Raw genomic sequence first — 24,602 nt, 5'->3', positions numbered from 1 at the left:
GAAAGAATGGGATTGTGGCATAACGAGAGTGAAAAATACCATAATCAGGATACAGCTATGGACTGAAATCGTAGTTTTATTGGGAACCGAAAGTTAGCAACATATTTACCAGAAATTATGAGTCTAAATTATAATTTTAAAAAAAATATTTTTTTCAAGTGAGGTGGTTAGCGTATCTTACGCTTAAAGTTACTGTAATGGATCTTTTCTAGTTGTGGTAGGTGGATATTAGTACTCCACAAATTATTATTAATGCTTACTGGCGTTTTTATGCCGGTAGTGATTATGTTATATGAGGTGGTTTGCAAATGTGGTGTACAGGATTTCACTTTCCAGTGTTTTAGCTATTTAGAATTAGTCTTCACACGTACAATGAATGACAGTCGCTGAAAGTTGATTTACGTATGTCTGTTTTGCTAAATTTATTTGAAGTTGTACAGACTCTTTGAAATTTTGCTTTTCAATGTCGCCTCGAATCACCTCGAGTACGCAACAGACCGTCTCTCTGTTACTCTCATATATTTGTAAAATTTGCCTGGTTATTGCAGTAACTTAGGCAATGGTGTACGGCACCCGCCACGTTTTGTTCGAGACAGATGTAGCCCATTCACAGGCATTCAGAGTCAGCAAAAGCCGAAATGCAGCACTCTTCTCCTACCACAGAGGCATTGCGGCGCCCATACCATCCACGGAGGTTAGAACAGATGAATGATGCAGTATCTAGTTAATGGCCGCCAGTTATGTGTTATTGTGCTACAGAATACTGTAAATATTTCACTAAAACTATGACACTTCTCTTCGAATGCGAGCCGGAAATCTCACCAAAACTCAGTAAAATAAAGCCATTTTTCTTCGAATGCGTTCTGGTGTGGCAATAAAATTAACGAAAACACATTTTGCAGCGCTCTCAGCACGATAAGTAGAAACCAGTGTCGAGAGCTAAATGATGGTCAGCAGCGCTACGATCAACTCAGAGAAGTGACGCAGCTTTCTGTTTTAGACTCTGTGATGTGACGTCATCTCTTCCGGCACTGAGTGCTACATCGGTCACTACACCAGATCGGTATTTTTCTTTGAAAGTGCGAGTGTAGAGTATGAGGTACTTACGAGGAGCAGTTGATGTAACGGTGGTGTGGCACAGCGGTCAACCGCACTGAAGTAAATTTGTTGGCTTGGGTTCGATTCCTACTGCTACTCATTTTTCTTTCCGTTTTGTTTTAGTCCTCACAATGGAGAAGTATTAATTATAAAATTTAAATATGTTCAAGCAGCTCAATTTATATAAGTAAAAGTAATGTAATCAAATTATTTCTTGTGACTCAAAAGAATAGGCCACCATACTGTAGCACTTTTGGTAAAATTTTGCTTGAGTCACTGCTGATTCCAACCCGTCCCCAAACTAAGCCGTCCCCAAACTAACCCGTCCCCAAACTAACCCGTCCCCAAACTAACCCGTCCCCAAACTAACCCGTCCCCAAACTAAACTATTCCAAACTAACCTACCCTACCCTAACTTATCCCACCCTAACGGAACCTCCTTGGTTTCGCCTCCTGAGGGAGGGGATCGGACGCACTGTCACCAAGCTGTCGGCCGATGCTATCGGATAATCTGTGGCGACGACGCCTGGCAATCACAGTCGGTGCCATTGTGAACGCGGTCTGCAACTTTCTGAAGAGTAGCGTTTTGTATTCGTAAGACGGCGCACTCCGCTTTGACGGCTGCAGTCGCACCTGCTTGGTTGTAACACCCGAGAACACCGCCAGATACCTCATTGTGTGCTGGCAGCAGTGTCGGCACTCACTAACGGGTCTGCCAAGGCCGCCAGTTCCAGAAGCTGCTTGCGCCGCCGATGCCACGGCGCCTCCATTAATCGCCTGCCTGCCCCGGAGGCACTGCAGAATCTCGCCGGTCGCTTTCTACCAGTAAAAGCCCCTTGCAGGTAACTGGCTTGGAAATCCACACAGAGATTTGTTACTTTTACGTAGTGTTCTGATGATGCTTCTGTTCACTTTCTGGCCGGCCGGGGTGGCCGAGCGGTTCTAGGCGCTACAGTCTAGAACCGCGCGACCGCTACGGTCGCAGGTTCGAATCCTGCCTCGGGCATGGATGTGTGTGATGTCCTTAGGTTAGTTAGGTTTAAGTAGTTCTAAGTTCTAGGGGACTGATGACCTCAGAAGTTAAGTCCCATAGTGCTCAGAGCCATTTGAACCATTTTTTTTTGTTCACTTTCTGCTAGCGAAGTAAAGCTTCATGCAGCCTCCTCTACTCGATTCAGAGGCGAAGCAGCAGAAAATTTGCATCACTGCTATCTTGCATGTTTATTTATTTAACGTAAAATGAGGTTACGGAAACGGTAAAAGTGATGCGAGCTCTCTCTTTATTCGCTGCGTCACACCTCATATTTGTACACGGGCCATTTTTCAAACAGGAGTCTTCAGTAGTCACCACGTTACGACACTGAGGTTCTGTGTGCAAGCAAAGAGATCTTTGGTTGTTAATAGCATTGCCGTAGCCAGTGTAGCATTCAGTGAGAAGTAAGTCAGAGAATCTGGTGTTGGCCATGCTGCTAAACAATCTGGAAATAACCTAGCAGAACACAGAGATGGAAACGCAGACGATGTCGCTTTTTTGGAAATATGGTTTTGTAAAGGCTGATTTGAGAAGTGTGCAGATATTCAGGCGATGCTGTGGCTGCATTGACTGCTTGCACGTAATTTACCACGCTTGAAAGAGGATGTTATATGGCACAGTAATATTCTTTTTAGTAAGAAATGAATTTTGTTAAGACTGTTGCAACTATTAAGCAATGAGTTTCATAATTCGAAGTCAGTGCCGTGCATAAAACACCAAGAATTTCGGAACAACTCTGTCTGATGAGTGGAAAGAGAGTCCATTCTGAGAGAATGAGAGTAGTATGAGCACAAAAAACAGCTACAACACACTTCCGATAATGCCTTTAGTTGTACGTTGCGTGGTCCAATAGGGTCCAAACGTGAGTAGTAGGAGTAGTGGTAGTAATATTAACAATAATAATGCCCTCCCGGTTAGCCGTGCGGTCTAACGCACAGCTTTTCGGAGTGGGAAGGAGCGCCTGGGCCCCGGCACGAATCCGTCCGGCGGAATTGTGCCGACGTCCGGTGAGCTGGTCACTCTGTGGATGGTTTAAAGCGGTTTTCCATATGCCTCGGCGAATGCGGGATGGTTCTCCTTATTCCGCCTCAGCTACGCTTGTTCGGCGATTGCAGCTCGTGGTCGTGCGGTAGCGTTCTCGCTTCCCGCGCCCGGTTTCCCGGGTTCGATTCCCGGCGGGGTCAGGGATTTTCTCTGCCTCGTGATGGCTGGGTGCTGTGTGCTGTCCTTAGGTTAGTTAGGTTTAAGTAGTTCTAAGTTCTAGGGGACTGATGACCATAGGTGTTAAGTCCTATAGCGCTCAGAGCCATTTGAACCAGTTCGGCGATTGCTGCGCAAACAAGTTCTCCACGTATGCGTACACCACCATTACTCTACCACACAAACATTGGGGTTACACTCGTCTGGTGAGAGACGTTCCCTGTGGGGATCCACCGGGGCCGAACCGCACAATAAACCTGAAAGAGTGGTTCAGTGTGGAGCGGCGGAGGGGTGAAGTGGACTGCGGTAGTCGTCGTGGGGTTGTGAATAACTAAGGCTGCGGCGGGGACGGAGCCTCTCCGTCTTTTCTAGGCCTCCGGTTAGTATACAATAGAATAATAATAATAATAATAATAATAATAATAATAATAATAGCATCAATGCAAAGCTTGTAAAATGTGAGCTCTAATGATTAGCACGAAAATCAATTTAATTCAAGCAAAACTATACTACATGCGTTGAAGTGGAGTAAGTAACTACACAGCGACCAGCATCAAATACTACACAGATGTACTCGGACGCCAGGGTAATGAAACGCAGTGCTGTCCTAACTGATCATCAGGTACACGCCTGCACTCTGCTAAGGTTCGGAACCCAGCCTCTCGCTTACGGGAGCGTGGATGTCGCCAGTGGCCACCAGAAATCGAGGTGTAGGATCACGTGAGGACTCACGCAAAAAGAGTCACTTTGCAAAATATATGCCAGAGTTGCCAGTCGGAGGTATCTCTACTGACACTGTCACTAGTGACTCCGTTGTAAGTTACCATTAATCAAAATGAGCGTGCTATACCAAGCGCTTAAGAAAGGACCACACACTGCGACTGACAGAATCAGTTTGTCGGCTGACTTACAGAAACTAATTTTTAACTACGTGGACGAATAGTGTAACTTTATGTACATACTAGCTGAGCACCCAGCGTTGCCCGGGCATGTATTTATTCCAGTCTTTTATGTATCTTCTCGTCACTCTTCTCCTATCGCACTATCAACCCCACAACAACATGAGGCTGCTGGTTCTTACATCCACAGTACTTCATTCCCGATAGCAACTTAAATGTGTACTGAAAACGAGCCAGTGGTTCTAGGGGAAATGTAGAACATATATACATACACAAATATACACTGCAGCGCCAAAGAAACTAGTATAGGCTTGTGTATCCAAATACGTAGGTATGTAAACAGCCAGAATGTGGCGCTGAGGTCGGCATCGCCTATACTAGACAAGTATCTGGCGCAGTTGTTAGTTCGGTTACTGCTGCTACAATGGCAGGTTATCAACATGCAAGTGAGTTTGGACTAGTGTTATACTAGGAGGACAAGCGATGGGACACAGCATCTCCGAGGTAGTCACGACGTGGGGATTTTTCCGTACGACCATTTCAAGAGTGTACCGTGAATATCAGGAATCCGGTAAAACATCAAACCTCCGACATTGCTGGAAAAAGATTCTGCAAGAACGGGACGACAACTGAAGCGAATCGTTCAACGTGACAGACCAGCCCTTCCGCAAATTACTGCAGATTTCAATGCTGGGCCATCAACAAGTGTCAGCGGGCGAACCATTCAACGAAACATAATCGATACGATCTTTCGGAGCCGTAGGCCCACTCGTATACCCTTCATTGCAGCACGACACAAAGCTTTACGCTTGATACGTCTAGATACGACTCTGACAGGTGACACGTACGTGAGCATTATGTCTGATCACCTGCTTCCATTTATGTCCATTGTGCATTCCAACGGACTTGGGCAGTTCCAGCAGGACAATGCGATACCCCACACGTCCAGAATTGCTACAGAGTGGCTCCAGGAACACTATTCAGAGTATAAACACTTCCGCTGTTTATACCAAACTCCCCAGACAGGAACATTATTGAGCATATCTGGGATGCATTGCATCCTGCTATTCAGAAAAGTTCTCCTCCCTCTCGTACTGTTACGGATTTATGGACAGTCCTGAAGGATTCATGTTATTAATTCCCTCCAGCACTACTTCAGACATTGGTCGAATCCATGCTACATCGTGTTGCGGCACTTCTGTCCGCTCGCGGGGGCAAAAAATTTGGAAATTTGTGGTAAGGTCTTATAGGACCAAATTGCTGCGGTCAGGACTCGAGCCTCCGACGGGGGCAACGCGCGGACCTTGACAAGACGCCTCAGACCAAGCGGCTACCACGCGCGGCTCTCGCGGGTGCACTAAGTGATGTTAGGCAGGTGTATTAATTTCTTTTGTAATACGCTATATATGAGTATAAAAAGCCAGAAGCAAGAGTTGATAGCGTTCCGCCCGGCAATTAGAGCAATGAAATCTACGGACCCTTTGAGTAGCTTGCTTGCCTGCCAAAACCCACTGTGTCTTGCTTTCACTTTCATATTCACCCACATTGACTGGGGCAATTACTTAAATGACAAAGAGTAATTGGCAAAAACTTTTACAGAAGAAGAGCACAGGAATGAAAACCAGTAGTAAGTGTTTTTCACTGGCTTTCGGAATGTGTCCATACAACCTCATCAATAAGGGAAATACACTCCTGGAAATTGAAATAAGAACACCGTGAATTCATTGTCCCAGGAAGGGGAAACTTTATTGACACATTCCTGGGGTCAGATACATCACATGATCACACTGACAGAACCACAGGCACATAGACACAGGCAACAGAGCATGCACAATGTCGGCACTAGTACAGTGTATATCCACCTTTCGCAGCAATGCAGGCTGCTATTCTCCCATGGAGACGATCGTAGAGATGCTGGATGTAGTCCTGTGGAACGGCTTGCCATGCCATTTCCACCTGGCGCCTCAGTTGGACCAGCGTTCGTGCTGGACGTGCAGACCGCGTGAGACGACGCTTCATCCAGTCCCAAACATGCTCAATGGGGGACAGATCCGGAGATCTTGCTGGCCAGGGTAGTTGACTTACACCTTCTAGAGCACGTTGGGTGGCACGGGATACATGCGGACGTGCATTGTCCTGTTGGAACAGCAAGTTCCCTTGCCGGTCTAGGAATGGTAGAACGATGGGTTTGATGACGGTTTGGATGTACCGTGCACTATTCAGTGTTCCCTCGACGATCACCAGTGGTGTACGGCCAGTGTAGGAGATCGCTCCCCACACCATGATGCCGGGTGTTGGCCCTGTGTGCCTCGGTCGTATGCAGTCCTGATTGTGGCGCTCACCTGCACGGCGCCAAACACGCATACGACTATCATTGGCACCAAGGCAGAAGCGACTCTCATCGCTGAAGACGACACGTCTCCATTCGTCCCTCCATTCACGCCTGTCGCGACACCACTGGAGGCGGGCTGCACGATGTTGGGGCGTGAGCGGAGCACGGCCTAACGGTGTGCGGGACCGTATCCCAGCTTCATGGAGATGGTTGCGAATGGTCCTCGCCGATACCCCAGGAGCAACAGTGTCCCTAATTTGCTGGGAAGTGGCGGTGCGGTCCCCTACGGCACTCCGTAGGATTCTACGGTCTTGGCGTGCATCCGTGCGTCGCTGCGGTCCGGTCCCTGGTCGACGGGCACGTGCACCTTCCGCCGACCACTGGCGACAACATCGATGTACTGTGGAGACCTCACGCCCCACGTGTTGAGCAATTCGGCGGTACGTCCACCCGGCCTCCCGCATGCCCACTATACGCCCTCGCTCAAAGTCCGTCAACTGCACATACGGTTCACGTCCACGCTGTCGCGGCATGCTACCAGTGTTAAAGACTGCGATGGAGCTCCGTATGCCACGGCAAACTGGCTGACACTGACGGCGGCGGTGTACAAATGCTGCGCAGCTAGCGCCATTCGACGGCCAACACCGCGGTTCCTGGTGTGTCCGCTGTGCCGTGCGTGTGATCATTGCTTGTACAGCCCTCTCGCAGTGTCCGGAGCAAGTATGGTGGGTCTGACACACCGGTGTCAATGTGTTCTTTTTTCCATTTCCAGGAGTGTATTACACTACAGTTTGTTTTAAGAATTCAGAGTATACATTACTGTAAGTCGTATTCACGACTAAACTGGAAGTAAACTCCGGCACCTAATAGAAGGAAACCATTATTTCGCTATTTTGAACACTTTAACGCTATTTGACAGAATCGAATTAAGAATTAAGTCACATCGTTCAAGTAAGAATAGACGTATTTCGGAAGAAGCTTATCTTTGTCAAGGAACGTAATCTAAACGCTGATTAACGTATTTATTTGGCAACAAATATTTTAAAATAAAACCCCTGCAAGTTCTATTTAAAATGTATTCAGAATATCGCATAACGTAACTTGGGTGTTTCACAACAGTTTATCCCGATCGCTAAGCTTCATATTTAAACTCGTAATGAAATAAATGCGAATTAATATAAGGAAATTTTCGGGGTTGTTTAGATCTTCTTTCTATAGCAACTGTTCTTCTGTGAACAACTCCGAAAGGTACCTGATGGAAGGGACGATCTTTCACTATCTTGAACGCTTTAACGTAATTCGTCTGTAGACAACTCCAAAAGAAGGAGACCTGGATTTTTGATCAATGCCGACACCTCCCAAGCATTTCCAGTCTCATAAATAAGTCACGTGTCATTTGTGTTTCGGTCACTCACAAAGGAATCTTGAGGTAAACATCTGACACGTCACGTTCGTCCTCTTGCGACAGTTGACGCAACGTGTTCAAGAACTTTGCCCATCCAGTAAATAACAGTTAAAACCTGCCATACACAGGATATTTATCAGCGAAGTATCTGTAGAGCTACCGATACGATGTAGCAGTAACTAACTCAGTTAAAAATTTAATCAAGTTGTCAGTTGGCGGCTGGCGAACTCATTACAGCGTGAAAGGACGAGAAAACCATGGCATAGTGCAATTTTTTAGGTGTGATAAAATTATATAACAGTGTTACGACAGCGTTTCCGTAGCATCTACGGAAACGCTGTCTTAACACTTTTTTGCTGCAACTAATTTTGAATGTTTCCTCATCATCTGGCAGACGTTAAAGCTCAAAGTGGTCTATGCAAGACGTTCATTTTTGCAGAGTACGTTCAGTATTATACAAGGTGTTCTGAAAGATCCGTTACGAACTTCTAAGACTTTTAGAGAGGACTAAGTAGATAATATTTTTAATTGGAACCCATGTCCGAAAACGTACTGTTTCCCTGGTACAACCGTTTGAAACATGATGGTAACGCGACCATTTTTACGAGTAGTTTATTAGGCGTGACTCAGTATATCACTTGATCTACAATTCCACCCGTTAAAACAAATGAAACAAAAAAGAAATTTAATCAGTTTTCACAAACTCTGTTCTTTATAGGACTGTGTCTTCCAGTTAGGGCGTGCCGCGTCTCTTTGGAGCACCACGTCATGTCTGCTAAAAGTGAAGTTACACCTTTATGGAGTCGTAATTGTGGCGATGGAGTTGGACGTTGTGGATAACGATCTTGATAAAGGCGACTAGCAGCTCTTTAATGGAAGAGCTTCGCCGTACAGACATAGCATGTCTGTGTATTCTGCAAACGTGTACTTAACCATATTGCTCTAACAGTCACAGACACGTGAAAGAAGCTCGAACCAGGTCAGAGAGGCAGGGTAGACATCAAATGACATCAGTCGATCGGAGGTAAGGGCCTTGTCACCGTAACCGCCCTTTGCATACCTACCTAGTCAACACGTTTTCAAACGCCTGTAGCATGGAAACGGTACGTTTCCGGACAAGGGCTCAGATTCAAAATATTGTGTACTCAGTCTTCTCTACAAGTCTTAGGAGTTCGTAACGGGAATTCGCGAACACCTTATATAACTGCTGTACTTGCTATGTAAAAATGAACATCTCGTATAGACTGTTTTGAGCTTTAACGTCTGCCCTCTACAAATCATAGAAGTTTGTAAGGGAATTTCCTAACACCCCGTATAGTTAACGCTGTGGGAGCAGGTGAGTGTTGTATATGGACGATGTCACGCCGTACACGAGGCTCACTTGTTTCAAAACCATTGACATCTTCTGCAATTAAGAACGGTACATATCACTTTGGACTTTAAAGTAGATGCAGGAAAACAGTTTTATGGCAGCGTTTTGGTTTAAAGTATAAAAAAAGTGTTTTTAGGTATCCTTATGACTCGTGTGTGTGTGTGTGTGTGTGTGTGTGTGTGTGTGAGAGAGAGAGAGAGAGAGAGAGAGAGAGAGAGAGAGAGAGAGAGATTCATTTTCGCGGCAGAAAACGTCGCTGAGATACCTAGACGAGTCTGCTCTACATTACTTATTATATGAACAAAAGTTTTCGGACATTCCTCTGTGACGTGGCATTGACCACAAGATGTAACGAGTGCAAAAGGAAGTGGGAAAGATAGTATCGAAGCACTAACAGAAGAAAGGACCGGACAGGAGAGCTCAGAGGTTTCGCATGTGGAATAGTCACTGAATGACATCTGAGCAACAGAGCCAACAGGGAATTTTCCACCCTTTTCGCCGCGCGGGATTAGCCGTGCGGTCTAAGGCGCTGCAGACATGGACTGTGCGGCTGGTCCCGGCGGAGGTTCGAGTTCTCCCTCGGGCATGGGTGTGTGTGTTTGTCCTCAGGGTAATTTACGTTAAGTAGTGTGTAAGCTTAGGGACTGATGACCTTAGCCGTTAAGTCCCATAAGATTTCACACGCATTTGAACATTTTTCCACCCTTTTCAAGCTGCTCAGGTCTACTGTCTGTGATGTGACTGTAAAGTGGAAACGAGTAGGAACAACCGAAACCAAACCACGAACATGTATGCCTCATGTATTGACGGACAGGGGCCGTCGAGCATCGTGGAGGGTTTTTGGAAAGAATCGCATGAAATCAGCGGAACGAGTCGCTCCTGAGTTGCAAAGTGCTAGCAGCACTTCAGCTAGCTCGCTAACGATTCGAGAGTTAAAAAAAGAATGGTGTAAAGTGGTCGAGTAGCTCTTCATAAGTAACACATTTGTGTATTCAGCCGTAAGTGACGCTAGACGTCGTGTGAATAGGGATGAAATGAACAGGAAATAAGTTATCTGGAGAGATGAACCACGCACTACCTATTGGCAATCCGATGGCAGGTGGTGTTACAGAATTGGGGCGTTTTTCCTGATTTGCAAGTGGCCCTCTTACCACGCTTAAGGGAACGCTAAATGCCAAATGAAAACATTTTACAGTATTGTGTAATTGTGTACTGCGTACAGTAGAGGAAAATTTCGGAGACAATTACTGGTTTATGAGCATGACAATGCACCCTGTCATAAAGCAGACAATGGTTTGTGGACAGTAACACTTTTAAATGGACTGGTGTTCCCAGAGTCCCGATCTAAACCAAACAGAACACCTTTAAGTTGACTTCACTCCAGGTCGCAGCGTCCAGCTTCACTACCTTCTCTGGATTCGGACCTTCAGACACTTCACTGAAAGTGTCGCCAGCAGAGTTCGAGCTGTCGTACAGCCTAAGGGAGGACACACTCCATCTTAATGTCCACATATACACCCATGAAAAAAAGTTTTGCATCACCCCAGTTCCAAGATCTCCTGAAGATAGACGTTGCTGTCGATCTTGTATCACAGACGCAGACTCTTCGACTGTTCAGAGATAACACTAAACCTGCCCAAAGATGTAAAGAACCAAGCACGAGCAGAATGAAGGAGGTACACGACTCATGTTGTCGTCTGTAGTTCAATCATGCCTAGACGGTCAATACCGCAGTTTGATCGCGTCCGCATTGTACACGTCCATCCGCTCGATGCAATTTGAAACCAGACTTGTCCGACCAGGCTACATGTTTCCATCATAAACAGTCCAATGTCGGTGTTGACGAGCCCAGGCGAGGTGTAAAGCTTTGAGTCGTCCAGTCATCAAGGGTACACGAGTGGGCCTTCGGCTCCGAAAAACCATATCGATGATGTTTTGTTAAATACACACATCAGTTCCGAGACCTCCTGAAGATCGACGCTGACTGTGGATATTGCATCACAGGCACAATCCCTTTGACTGTTCAGAGATGTCACTAAACCCACCCAAAGGTGTAAACATGAGCGGCGCCTATTAGACGGGCAGGGCCCGACAGCCAAACCCTTCCAGTCATTCCACCAAAAAGGAGATACATGGATCGTGTTGTCTGTAGTTCAGCCATGCCTAGACAGTCAATAACACGGTTCGATAGCGTCCGCATTGTTACTTTGTGTCATCAAGGGCTCTCAACAAGGGCAGTGTCCAGGCGCCTCTGAGTGCACCAAAGCGATGTTGTTCGGACATGGAAGAGATATAGAGAGACAGGAACTGTCGATGACATGCCTCGCTCAGGCCGACCAAGGGCTACTACTGCAGTGGATGACCGCTACCTACGGATTATGACCCGGAGGAATCCTGACAGCATCGCCACCATGTTGAATAATGCTTTTCGTGCAGCGACAGGACGTCGTGTTACGACTCAAACTGTGTTCAATAGGCTTCATGATGCGCAACTTTAGTCCAGACGTCCATGGCGAGATATATCTTTGCAATCACGACACCATACAGCGCGGTACAGATGGGCCCGACATGCCGAATGGACTGCTCAGGATTGGTATCACATACTCTTCACCGATGAGTGTCGCATATGCCTTCAACCAGATAGTCGTCGGAGACGTGTTTGGAGGCAACCCGTTCAGGCCGAACCCCTACTGTCCAGCGAGTGCAGCAAGATGGAGGTTCCCTGGGAACTCTGGGGTGGAACTCTGTGGGGCCGACGCACGCAGCTGGTGGTCATGGAAGACGCTGTAACGGCTGTACGATATGTGAATGCCATCCTCTGGCCGATCGTGCAACCATATCGGCAGCATACTGGCCAGGCATTCGTCTTCATGGACGACAATTCGCGCCTCCCTCGTGCGCATCTTTTGAATGATTTCCTTCAGGATAACGACATTGCTCGACTAGAGTGGCCAGCATATTCTCCTGAGATGAACCCTATCGAATATGCTTGGGATAGATTGAAAAGGGCTGTTTACGGACGACGTGACCCAACAAGTACTCTGAGGGATCTACGCCGAATTGCCGTTGAGGAGTGGGACTGTCTGGACCAACAGTGCTTTGATGAACTTGTGGATAGTATACCACAACGAATGCAAGCATGCATCAATGCAGAGGACGTGCTACTGGGTATTAGAGGTACCGGTATGTATAGCAATCTGGACCACCACTTCTAAAGGTCTTGCAGTCTGGTGGTATAACATGCAATGTGTGGTTTTCGAGAGCAATAAAAATTGTGGACATGATGTTTATATTGATCTCTATTCCAAATGTCTGTACAGGTTCCAGATCTCTCGGAACTGAGGTGATGCAAAACTATTTTTGATATGTGTAGGTGGCCAGATGTCTGATCACAGATTGTGCGCTTTTCTCACGTGTAGCCGACACGACACACACTGTTAGTCTAAAAAGACTGCTCAACATTTAAAAGTCTTGCGTTTCTTTCAACTCATTAGTTCTTTGTGTTCATAAATAATGAGATATAAATTCTCGTTGACAGCCATTGTAAAGTGCTGTAGCTTATTGCTAAAGGTGTGCTTGTCACTTACATTACAACATACTGTGGTTAGTTTCAAAATGTCTTTCGATCTAAGTATTGTTTCTGTGCTGCATCTTAGGTCTTACAGCAACTGTAGATGTTGTCACGTCTGGATAGAAATATAGCATCATTAGTTGCTTCAGGTTGCTGATGTCATGGTCACGTATTTCTGTGTGGCGTAAACCTGGGGTAACTAACAGGTGACGACAATAACACTGAAGAATATGTGGAGACAGCGTAGCCATTGTCTGAAGGGGCTCTCTGCGGTAAGGCATTCGCTTACAGATCTACGTATCGTGTTTTCAACATGCCAGTAAGAGAATGGTTGATGAAAAATAGATGGTAACCACACAAATGTAATAATGGTGTCCATAAATGGGGAAGTTCCTTTCGTATAAAGTGACGTAAAGCCTTGAGACGAGAGATTACCGTGAACAGGAACCAGGATGTTTATTTGTTGTCGTTTCTTTGTACATCGTGATGCTTGTTAGCGATTCGCGCTTTTTCATACTGCTGCAGAACACAGAAAAAAATCTGTTACGTCTCTTGAACATGCCAAGAGCAATCCCACGAGCATGAGCTAGCGTAAACAGGACGCTGAATCTGAAGAACTGAATTTACCAACTTCTTCCCTAGGGATTCCTACCGTTACCGTACGTATACACCAACTGCGAAGATGCCAACTCCAGCAGTTGCGCTTGATAGCACACGACTGTATGGTAGCGCTCGACACTTATCCGTCCAACTGGAATCATGGCGATGGGGGAAAATTTACGCTCATATTGGATAGAAAAGGAAAGGGTAGCGTGGAAGCTGTGCAGATTGTTTGTGGGGTGTGGGTGGGGTGGAGGGTGGATGGAAGAAGTGGTGGTGGTGGTGGTGGTGATGGTGGTGGCGGCACTAAGAAAAAACAAAAGAGATGAGTAACTCGGGGCCGACCTATCAAAGTATCGCCCTTTGCCAGTGGCAACTGACGCGGTATGGTGAGGCGTAGGGACGTTACACCGCTCTCCCGATCGTTGTCGGCTTTTCTAGACGTTGGAGCCGCTGCTGCACATACAATTAGCTCCCCAATCGCCCTGACGTCGCTGTGACTCATCCCTCAGCACTCCGTCTTCAGGCCACAAGTGGCTCATCGGGACCATCCGACCGCCGTGTCATCCTAAGCTGAGAATGCGGATAGGAGGGGCATCTGGACAGAACACCGCTCTCCCAGTCGTTATGATGGTTTTCTTTGACCGGAGCCGCTACTATTCGGTCGAGTACCTCCTAAATTGGCATCACGAGGCCGAGTGCACCCCGAAAAATGGCAACAGCGCATGGCGACCTGGATGGTTACCCATCCAAGTGCCGGCCACGCCAGACAGCGCTTAACTTCGGTGATCTGACGGGCGCCGGTGTATCTATTGCGGCATCGCTGTGACTAGTAAGGTTAAATTTCAAATAGCGTGCTAAGGCAACTCTATTGCAACTTCTTTTTATAATATGCAGTATACAAAACTGGGGTGTTCGTAAGGTTCGATGGACATTACATTCGAGTGGAAATCTGAATCCCTCGTTCACCGGCAACGTCACAAGGCATTGCTGTAACTCTCAACTTCGTTACATTATTGTTGGCCTATTACTGCGTAGTGTATTGGCGTTAGGTAGTCACTAAATGAAGAATGGGAAGCAGAGAAGAACATGGTGTGATACTACTTTCAAGTGTGAAGTAATTCTTTAGCCTGGAAAATATGGTAACTGTAGGGTAAGGCTAGAGTTCAATGTAGTTGAGAGTAACATTCGTCTATGGAAGAATCAGAAATTGGCATTATTTGCAACTAGCGCTTCTAGAAAGAAATTCACAGGTCCTCACAAAGGAAGGCATCCTGAAGTCGGAGTAAAAGTTTTGGAAGTCTTCCTTGGAAGGAGGAAGAATGCCTGTTGCACAGAAATAGAGCAAAAGAAATGGCTGCAGCACTTAATATACAGAGGGAAGAGTTTAAGGTTAGCCGTCGACGGTTTGATTGCTTTCTGAAATGGGTACCCTTATCTCTACGGCGCCGTACAACAGTATCCTAATTGCTTCCAAGGTCCGCCCTGGTAGCTGAGTGGTCAGCGTGACAGACTGTCAATCCTAAGGGCCCGGGTTCGATTCCCGGCTGGATCGGAAATTTTCTCCGCTCAGGGACTGGGTGTTGTGTTGTCCTAATCATCATCATTTCATCCCCATCGACGCGCAGGTCGCCGAAGTGGCGTCAAATCGAAAGACCTGCACCAGGCGAACGGTCTACCCGACGGGAGGCCCTAGCCATACGACATTTCCATTTTTTATTGCTTCCAAGGATTTTGAGAACAAAACTTAAAAGAATTTCAACGGTATGTCAAAACATTTTGGCAAGAGAAGAAATTTTCAAGGGCCAAATAGGCAACACTGACGAGGTGTCAATTTGGTGTGACATGCCACGTAACTCCACGATTGATGAGAAGGGGAGAAAAGAAGTTACTATCTCAGGGTGTGAAAAACGGCGCCGAACTGTAATGCTGGCAATCATAGCAGATGGGCACGAACTTCCCACTTTCTTAATCTCGAAGCGGGAAACAACACCAAGAACTCTAAAAATAAAAAACTGCTCCCTGATGACGTCATTGTACGAAATCAAGAGAAGGGATGGATGACTAATGCCTGATTAGCTTCGAAACATGTCAGCTCCATACTGATGGGTTTCCGAGCTAGCATCAATGCTTAACCTTGATCTCATTTCGATGTAAAAAAGGACATGATGAATGACTTCTGTTTTACAGCCTCTAGAAATTAATGTAAAAAGCCTTCAGAGTTTCATTCAGGAACAGTACGAAAAATGCCAGAATGAAAATTTTCACCCTGCAATAGAGTGTGCGCTGATATGAACGTTCCTGGCAGATTAAAACTTTTTGCAGGCCTGGGACTCAAACTCGGGACCTTTATCTTTCACGGGAAAGTGCTCAACCGCCTTTTTTTGTTTTGTGTTAAACGACTTTTTTCCAGCTGTTACAGTCTTGTGCATCCTCACTTTTTAGAAACAAACACTAGGAGACATTATACAGAGCATACTAAATATGATTACCCAACGGCTACAACAGCAGAGGACATGAGAAACAAAAACAAATAAGGCTGCAAATGCAGAGCCATCCCTGAATAAACATTGTGACGAAAAAGATTTAGAAGATGAAGAAAAATCAGGGAGGCTTGTTGCGCCTTGCTCCACATCGTCGCTCCGTTAGAACGTTAGTTCTGTCGTTGGGACGTGGGGTCGTCCCGTCTTGGTTGGCGCGTTTCATCGAGAGTCCAGCTTCTGGGCGGGTTGGCGAAAATCCTCTGTAAATAATTCACGAAAGGGGCCCGATAGTATCGACGTCGGAGCAGAGTTCAAAAACGGTTGAAATGGCTCTAAGAACTATGGTACTTAACATCTGAGGTCATCAGTCCCCTAGACTTAGAACTACTTAAACCTAACTAACCTAAGGACATCACACACATCCATGCCCGAGGCAGGATTCGAACCTGCGACCGTTGCGGTAGCGCGGTTCCAGACTGAAGCGCCTAGAACCGCTCGGCCACTCAGGCCGGCGATCAGTTAGGACAGCACTGCGTTTCATTACCCTGGCGTCCGAGTACATCTGTGTAGTATTTGCTGCTGGTCGCTGTGCAAGGAGGACATCAAAAGCAGACCCGCTATGGCAAAAAAGGCATTTCTGGCCAAGAGAAGTCTACTAATATCAAATACCGGCCTTAATTTGAGGAAGAAATTTCTGAGGATGTACGTCTGAAGTACAGCATTGTATGGTAGTGAAACATGGACTGTGGGAAAACCGGAACAGAAGAGAATCGAAGCATTTGAGATGTGGTGCTATAGACGAATGTTGAAAATTAGGTGGACTGATAAGGTAAGGAATGAGGAGGTTCTACGCAGAATCGGAGAGGAAAGGAATATGTGGAAAACACTGATAAGGAGAAGGGACAGGATGATAGGACATCTGCTAAGACATGAGGGTTCAAATGGTTCAAATGGCTCTGAGCACTATGGGACTCAACTGCTGATGTCATTAGTCCCCTAGAACTTAGAACTAGTTAAACCTAACTAACCTAAGGACATCACAAACATCCATTCCCGAGGCAGGATTCGAACCTGCGACCGTAGCGGTCTTGCGGTTCCAGACTGCAGCGCCGTTAACCGCACGGCCACTTCGGCCGGCTAAGACATGAGGGAATGACTTCCATGGTACTAGAGGGAGCTGTAGAGGGCAAGAACTGTAGAGGAAGACAGAGATTGGAATACGTCAAGCAAATAATTGAGGACGTAGGTTGCAAGTGCTACTCTGAGATGAAGAGGTTAGCACAGGAAAGGAATTCGTGGCGGGCCGCATCAAACCAATCAGTAGACTGATGACAAAAAAAGTGGTCACAGCAGTCGTCGTAGAAACATACCCCATTTTAGTGTTGCACTAACAGAGGGACAGATCTCATTTCCCCATCGGATGGAGATGGTAAATCCATGTCATCCGCCCATGAAAACTGTTCGTCAGTTTCAACATTGATCAGAGGTGGCGGCGCTGGACGAGTCGGCTCAATCGCTTCGGTGACGAGCGGCTCTTCTTCACAGTCTCTGTAGGACAGATCAACGCCTTGTGGAAGACACGTCTCCGTGGCACCGGTAAAAGATTTGTCGTGTATTCCATCAGATTTGTGTGCCACCTCTTCGTCCTGCGAAGGTGGCTCATTGGACGATTCTTATGTCGTGCAGCGTTTCTTGAGGCGTTTAGGCGACTTTTGCTTTCAGCAGTATGTATCGGTGTCTGAGGAAGGAAGTGATTTGCGTCGTTCCGGTACAAAAGCTGCGGCTGCTATTAAGCGGTCTTCAATCTCCATAAGACTGTCGCAGGTGTCCTAATGAACTTCGAGCTTGAGTGTCTCCGGTTGTAATCACGTTCGCGGGCGGCATTGCTTGTGGCAAGGTGCTGTGTGGCGTCCGGTTGCATCGGTTCTGTGAGATGCTGTGAAGTGCGTCTGGTAAGGGCTGGGCGTGTAGTGTCGCTGCATAGTCGATGTAAAGGGCGGTTGTGGTTCGATCAGTCTTCGTATCGTCGTGCCGTAGTTGTGTAATGCGGCGTTTCAGGCATCCATTACGGACGTGGCCGTCTTTGCCACAAATGGAACATGTTCGAGGTTGTCCGCCGTAAATCACTCATGCGCGGCAGCCGCCTATAGAAATTTATGACGGGACGTGCCGTTTGAGACCTATTCGGAGTTGTCTCACGCCATTAAGCACCGTATACGTCGTAAATTGTGCCCATGTTTCGGCTAATAACTGGACTTTTCCATACGGTCTTAGCGCAGCAATGACTTCGCCTTCATGCACCTCGAACGGCAGTTCGAAAACACGGATCGTTCGAAGGCAAAGTCCTGCGTGGTCCACATTCACAGCCCGATGTTGATTGAATTTTAGTCCACGACGCGTCCGTTGGATAATCTCTTTGCTAGCAGCGTCGGAAGTCATCTTAAAATAAACTGCTCTGCTAATGATAGGTGTATGCTGATGAGACCGTCACTGGGGATCTTCAAGTCTTCACTTAGGAAGTGATAGACGGCTAGTGTTTGGGTCGTGGGTATTCATTCGAAAAGGTGAACTTAAGAGTGTTCTTCCTGTAAGAGTTGAAGATACGCATCACCTCGCACAACGGGGGAGACGGCTGCGCGCGGTCCGCACTGCTACCCTGCCAAAGGCACACTTTGAGCGACTGAGTTACCCAGACATGACTCATGACCCGTCCTCATAAGTTGCTTCCAGAAGTATACCCCTCCGTCCCTCCAAACTTTACAGTTCTCCTGCGAAACTCGCAAGACTAGCACCCACGGAAGAAAGGATATTTCGGAGACATGGCTTAAATACAGGCTGGGGGATGTTTCCACGATGAAATTTTCACTCTGGAACGGAGTAGGCGCTGATGTGAGACTTCGAGAAGAACTTCCGCGGAGAGTGGCAGGTAGGAAACGAGGTACTGTCGCAAGTACAGCTGTGAGGACGGATCATGAGTCGTACTTGGGAAATTCAGTCGGCAGAGCACTTGCCTGCCAAAGGCAAAGGTCCCGAGTTCGAGGCTGGGTCCGGCACACTGTTTAAATCTGCCAGTAAGTTTCCGTACGAAAAATTGTTTTGCGAACCGTACCGTGATTTGGCTCCGAAAGGAAAAATTAAGTGTGCTTCACCCGACATTATTGTACACTGGGTTTTGGCTGATTGGAAAAGCACCGAAACACGAATGACCGTAAAACCACTCTACAAACGTTATGTTTCAAATATTCTGGACGACAGTGAAACTGATATGCTTTAAAAAGACATCAAGGAAGATGGCGAAAGAGGAAATGAATCTGTTTGTAATGTAGACTCCTAATGAGGATACCAGTAATGATGACATTAGTAAACAATGACCAGTAACGCCTGCGATTTACACTATGTTAGTCTGCATGTCATGTAGATAATCAAGTTAGGCGTTCTTTTTTAATAAAGACTGCGTCACTTAACGATGGGTCACTTAAACATTGTTGTTGTTTTGATAGTTTACGTATACATCCATTGTTGTGTGAAATAAATTTAGCCTACCAGTGATGCGCCAACCAACACCTCATGTTTTTAATCTTTAAAAATGGGGCGCGCATTACATTTCATGGCGGATTGGAGTCACGTAAATACAGCTACCACAGTACGTCTGGCAAAGCGCGAGGCTTTTTGTAATGATTCATCCATCACGTGAGGACGTTAAGCACGGCGACCTACTTGGGGAAGTAGCTTGTTACCCGGCACCAGGTACAACAGAATTCAGTCATAAAAGTCATGAGATACCTCTTTACATCGTGTCGGGTCTCCTTTTACGCGGCGTAGTGTGGCAACTCGACGTGGCGTGGATGCAACAAGTCGCTTAAAGTCCCCTGCAGAAATGTTGAGCCATGCTGCCTCTATAGCCGTCAAAAACTGCAGAAGTGTTGCTGGTGCAGGATTTTGTGCACTAACTGACCTCTAGATTATTCTGTGCGAATGCGCACGGTTTGGCCGAGCTCTTACGGGAATCGTCAACTTAATCTGGTTCGGGTAATAGTGAATGGGCAAATATCTATTAGGATCACTACGAATGTAAGTTGTAGACAGTTGGGAATGTGGGTCCCACGGGAAGCGTGCACGGGACATGTCGCACTATCCTCTGTGCCCTCGGTGGCTCAGATGGATAGAGCGTCTGCCATGTAAGCAGGAGTTCCCGGGTTCGAGTCCCGGTCGGGGCACACATTTTCACCTGTCGCCATTGATGTATATCAACTACACCTGTCGGCAGCTAAGGGTTTGGATTTAATCATAATTTCATTCTAGAGAAGGAGCACGGTCATCAATGGTATCTGTTCTTTCGGGAAGGATACCATCTTCATATAATGAAGATGGTGAAGTGTGTGAAGGTCGTAGTTACGGCCGTGTGATGTTTTGGAGGTTTTCTTTCACTTAACAAGACGTTTATTCTTTGGCTTTCTTTCCTACATCGTCATAATTCCTTTGTGCCTCTCCCAAAATGATGACAACCATGTACGCTGAGGTGAACGTATAGATTCCTGGTTTGACACACACTCATACACACCGTTGCACCTCATCTGCTATATCACGAGACCTTACTCCCACAAAAAATCTATGGGACTATTTGTAACAACAGGTAAAATGTAGGAATACATATCATTGCGGCTTGCTAGCACTACTGGATCTTACCATCAGTGAGACGTTTTTACTGCATATGCCATACCTGAAGAAATTATATACACTCTTTCCCATCCAACTGAGGCCATTATCAAGGCTAGAGGTTACGTCCCCTCAGATCCTAGAATAGCATTACAGAATTTAGGCATTGTCAGCTGTTAGTGATGTAATGACTCCATGTGAGCCGCTACATGGTTCTATGGATGTCAAGAGCAGTGTAGCCAATCATTGTGCAGAGCTTCGAATACGGCTACGTTGGGTCAGAGAGGTATTATTGGCCACTAGTCGTCACCCAGTGTAAGGATGGTACAGGTAAAAACCGCTTACGTTCTCTGGGCCCTACCGGCCACCGTATGTGGACCCCGGACGGGAGAGGCGATTAGGTTACTCTTCCCTAGAACGCCGGTCAATGCGGATGCTCTGAATAGCATCTCCGTCTGTTGAGTTGAAATGTGTGAGGGATTTGTTTGAGTTCCCGGTAGCCACTCTGGTGTGTGGTGGCACTCAATCATGCCGCACTAATTCTATCAGGGAACACTGTTAGTTTCAGTAATATTCATTTTTTTCGAGGAGACCTTTTGTGCAAATGTAACTTTTGGACAAGCGGTGCCACCACATGTGGTACAGCTTTAGTTAGCTTAGCGAATTATGTATGGATGTGCTTTGTGATAAATTTTATTGAATTTACCGTCCAATTTGTATTTCATTCCCACAGACTCAGTAACCCGTACTGTGGTGCACGTGTGTTTCTCTGAACATCGTGAGGTTCCAGTTCGACGTAAACATCTCTCGTGTTCTAATTGAAGCCTCAGTTTCATGACGGAGTAGATGTGCTCTTGTTTGGTAAACTTATTTACAAAATTACTGGGTTGTACGGAATTTTAGAACTGGACTTTGTTCTCTGAAACTGACCGTTAAAGGCAGTCGCGCTATGTCGCAGTGAGCTTACATGTGCGTTAGGGAAGCTTTTTTCCAAATTCTATCTTTCGTTGTGTGAGTAATCAATATGAACGTGGTGTGTGTGATCTTGATAAATCGTATCCAGTAATTTAGCAGTCTTGCCCCACATGTGTCGGTCCAGATGCTACGCTGTATAACGTGCCATGTGTCGATGAACGCGCTAGCATCCCAAGTAACTGTGTTTTAACTTCAGTGTGTGTGTGTGTGTGTGTGTGTGTGTGTGTGTGTGTGTGTGTTTGTTACTGTTAATGAGAAAATAAATGTGAATTACTGTCAAATTACTTACTGTTACATCTCTCCGCCCCATTCCGCTCCTTAGTCAGAGTCCTTTAAATGTCAGTTTGCACCTTCTCTTAGCAATGTTTCAATAAAATTTATAATGATTATTGGATTGGTATTTTATTAAATCATAAAATGATCTGTGGTGTGGTGACTTTTTATTAGTTTAATCAATATTTAAATAAATTTGGCCCATTAATCAGAAATTTTGTGTTTGGTACTTGTTGCAAGCAAAGCAAACGTAGCATCTACTTGTAGAGTCATTTTTGAGAGTTAGCGAATCAGTAAAGAGATATTTTGCGTAGCTGATCTTACCAGTACCTTAAAGTAGTAAACGACGACAGGTATCATTCAGCATGGAAGGAACACCGAATTTGAAAACACGAGTAAATTCATAAGTTAGTTTGTTAAGTCATCGTGCCAAATGAAATGAATGCGGTGAGGAAATTAGGAAGAAATCTTTTACATGAAGAATTTGTAAATTAATAGGCTTATCCTATGGTGGACAAGATGTATAGGAAGACACATGGTCAGATAAACGACAGTCTGGCCAGGCCTATCAATTTACCAAGGCACAAGGCATTTTTATAGAGCGGCATAGGAAATATACTCTATTTTGGAACTACACAAGTCAGATGTTCTGTGATATATGCTGCCAATGCATTGGGAGGTAAGCAGTACACATAGTTAAGTGTGTGAAAAGGGTCTCTGTGTGCTTATCAACTATGTATCCTTATCCATACATAAGAGACTTTAGTGAAACACGCCCAATATTTTTCAACAAAATACGTGAGAGGTAGAAAGGGAAACCAACAATACATTTTAACAAACCGCAGTAGATGTAGCACCAAACGACGACAGCTCAAAATTAGTAGGCCAATGACTTTATAACTGAATGTGAACTACGTGTTCAGCCATTAGCAGCTATCGAGACGACCATGAAGCATGGAAGGGTCAACGTTCTGTAGACGATGAAGACGTGGAAGTTATAAGCTACTGTCCGACAAATATGGTGAAAGTAATCTGCTGTGTAATTTTGAAAGGAATTTACCTGTAATTCATCTTAAGGCAAAAATTGGAAACTAAATTTAATTGATAGGCTTGGGATCTGAACACCGTTTCTACCGAATTCCGGTCCAAAGCTTTTAATTACTGCACCACCTCGGTCGGATTTGATTTGTGATCATGTTCTCGCTGGTAGAGGGAAAGCGATGACGTTAATGCACCGTTTCCATTTAGTTAAAAGAAAACTACGAAAACGTCAGGCATCATACTAAGTTGAATAACGCTCGACTTTCCGATTGGAAAAGAGCTTCATCTATTCTCCTCAATCGGCAAAGTTTTCTAATAAAATAGATACAAATTATGTATTTTACGGGTTCATTTGGTATTAAAGGCCGGTATTTCACTGACAGAAGTATGTAGTATGATTGTGTTATTGTTCTGATTAGTAAAATTTTCTCCACTATGTCAGTGCCGTCCGGTGTATCTACCGGACCTAACATTTTACGCATAGTTACCCTACACTTAAAAAACAATTAGAATCTAAGCCGTATTTAATCACATGACCAACTAACAAATCCTTAGAAGAATGGTTTCTTTAAAAACTTTCCTGAACCGACGAGAACAATGAAGTAACCCTTTTCGTTGCAGGTGGCGTTGCTGTTTGCCCGTGAGTCGCCATGCCAGTAGTACCTGTAATTCTCTGCTCTGTCTGGTCACTGAGGACAACGAAATGTCACTGCTGTAGAGTTCAGCCGGGACGTTTCGCTTGAATATAACGGAAAGTCGCAAAGAAGAACGTTGCATGATGAGTTTCGAACTAATATTCTGTTACATCCAGAAAGCAGAGTGAAAAGAGACCCATTAGATACATCACAGAGTATTCAGTAGTATGTAAGGTTGCTTTATTTAATAAGACTTTGTAAGAGAGACGCGACACCGTTTCGAAATATTGCATTGTGAGTGAAGTAATTCGTCCGTTTACAAAAATCTATGAACCACAATGGGTGACAGATGTCGCACCGTATCAAAAGCCGATATGAAAATCACTTAAACGAAGAAAAAGTATATGACACACATCATTTACGTTACTTACACACAAAAAAACTACGTCTTACAGTCAACGATTCTCTTGGAACAATTTATGAATTACGTACCCGCACTGTCTGCATAGTTAACAAAATGCATAGGAAAACACTTATTTCATTGGTGAGAATTAAAAGTAACGTGTTGCATATTTACCAGTACATTGTATTTAAGTTGACCATAAAATAATAAAAAATCAGATTTGTTTTTCTTTTTAAGTCATCAGATCCCACCCACCACGAATTCCTGTCTTACGCCAACCTTTTCTTCTCACATAGCGGTTGCACCCTACGTCCTCAATTAAATTGTAGAACGTATTCAGTCAGTTTACCAACTATAGATCGCTCTAGTGCCGTGAAAGTTATTCCCTAATGCCTTAAAACATGTTCTACTACGTGTCCCATTTTTTTGTGTTTTCCACATGTTTTCTTTGCTGAGTCTGCAGAAAAACTCACATCTCATCAGCGTCGAACTGAAAAACTACATCTCAAACTGTTCGATTCTCTTCTATTCCGGTTTTCTCGCATTTCTTTCTTGGCCAATATTAATGGTATTGTCATCAGGACAGAGACTGAAGTATGTGTTCCTCCTGGAATAATGGTTTATTG

At 45.4% G+C, this 24,602-nt stretch overlaps 1 protein-coding gene and 1 non-coding gene across 2 annotated transcripts in view; one reads left to right on the top strand and one right to left on the bottom strand.

Annotated features, from left to right (window-relative positions):
* Nucleotides 1–24,602, bottom strand: part of LOC124775891 (facilitated trehalose transporter Tret1-like) — a 349,558-nt gene that overhangs the window by 301,823 nt on the left and 23,133 nt on the right. The gene's annotated exons all lie outside the window — the stretch shown is intronic.
* Nucleotides 20,136–20,210, top strand: Trnat-ugu. The gene has a single exon. It is a non-coding gene; the product is annotated as a tRNA-Thr (tRNA).

The sequence above is a fragment of the Schistocerca piceifrons genome, chromosome 2 (genome assembly GCF_021461385.2).
Source record: "Schistocerca piceifrons isolate TAMUIC-IGC-003096 chromosome 2, iqSchPice1.1, whole genome shotgun sequence".
NCBI lineage: Eukaryota > Metazoa > Arthropoda > Insecta > Orthoptera > Acrididae > Schistocerca > Schistocerca piceifrons.
This window is presented reverse-complemented; position numbering and strand designations above follow the sequence as displayed.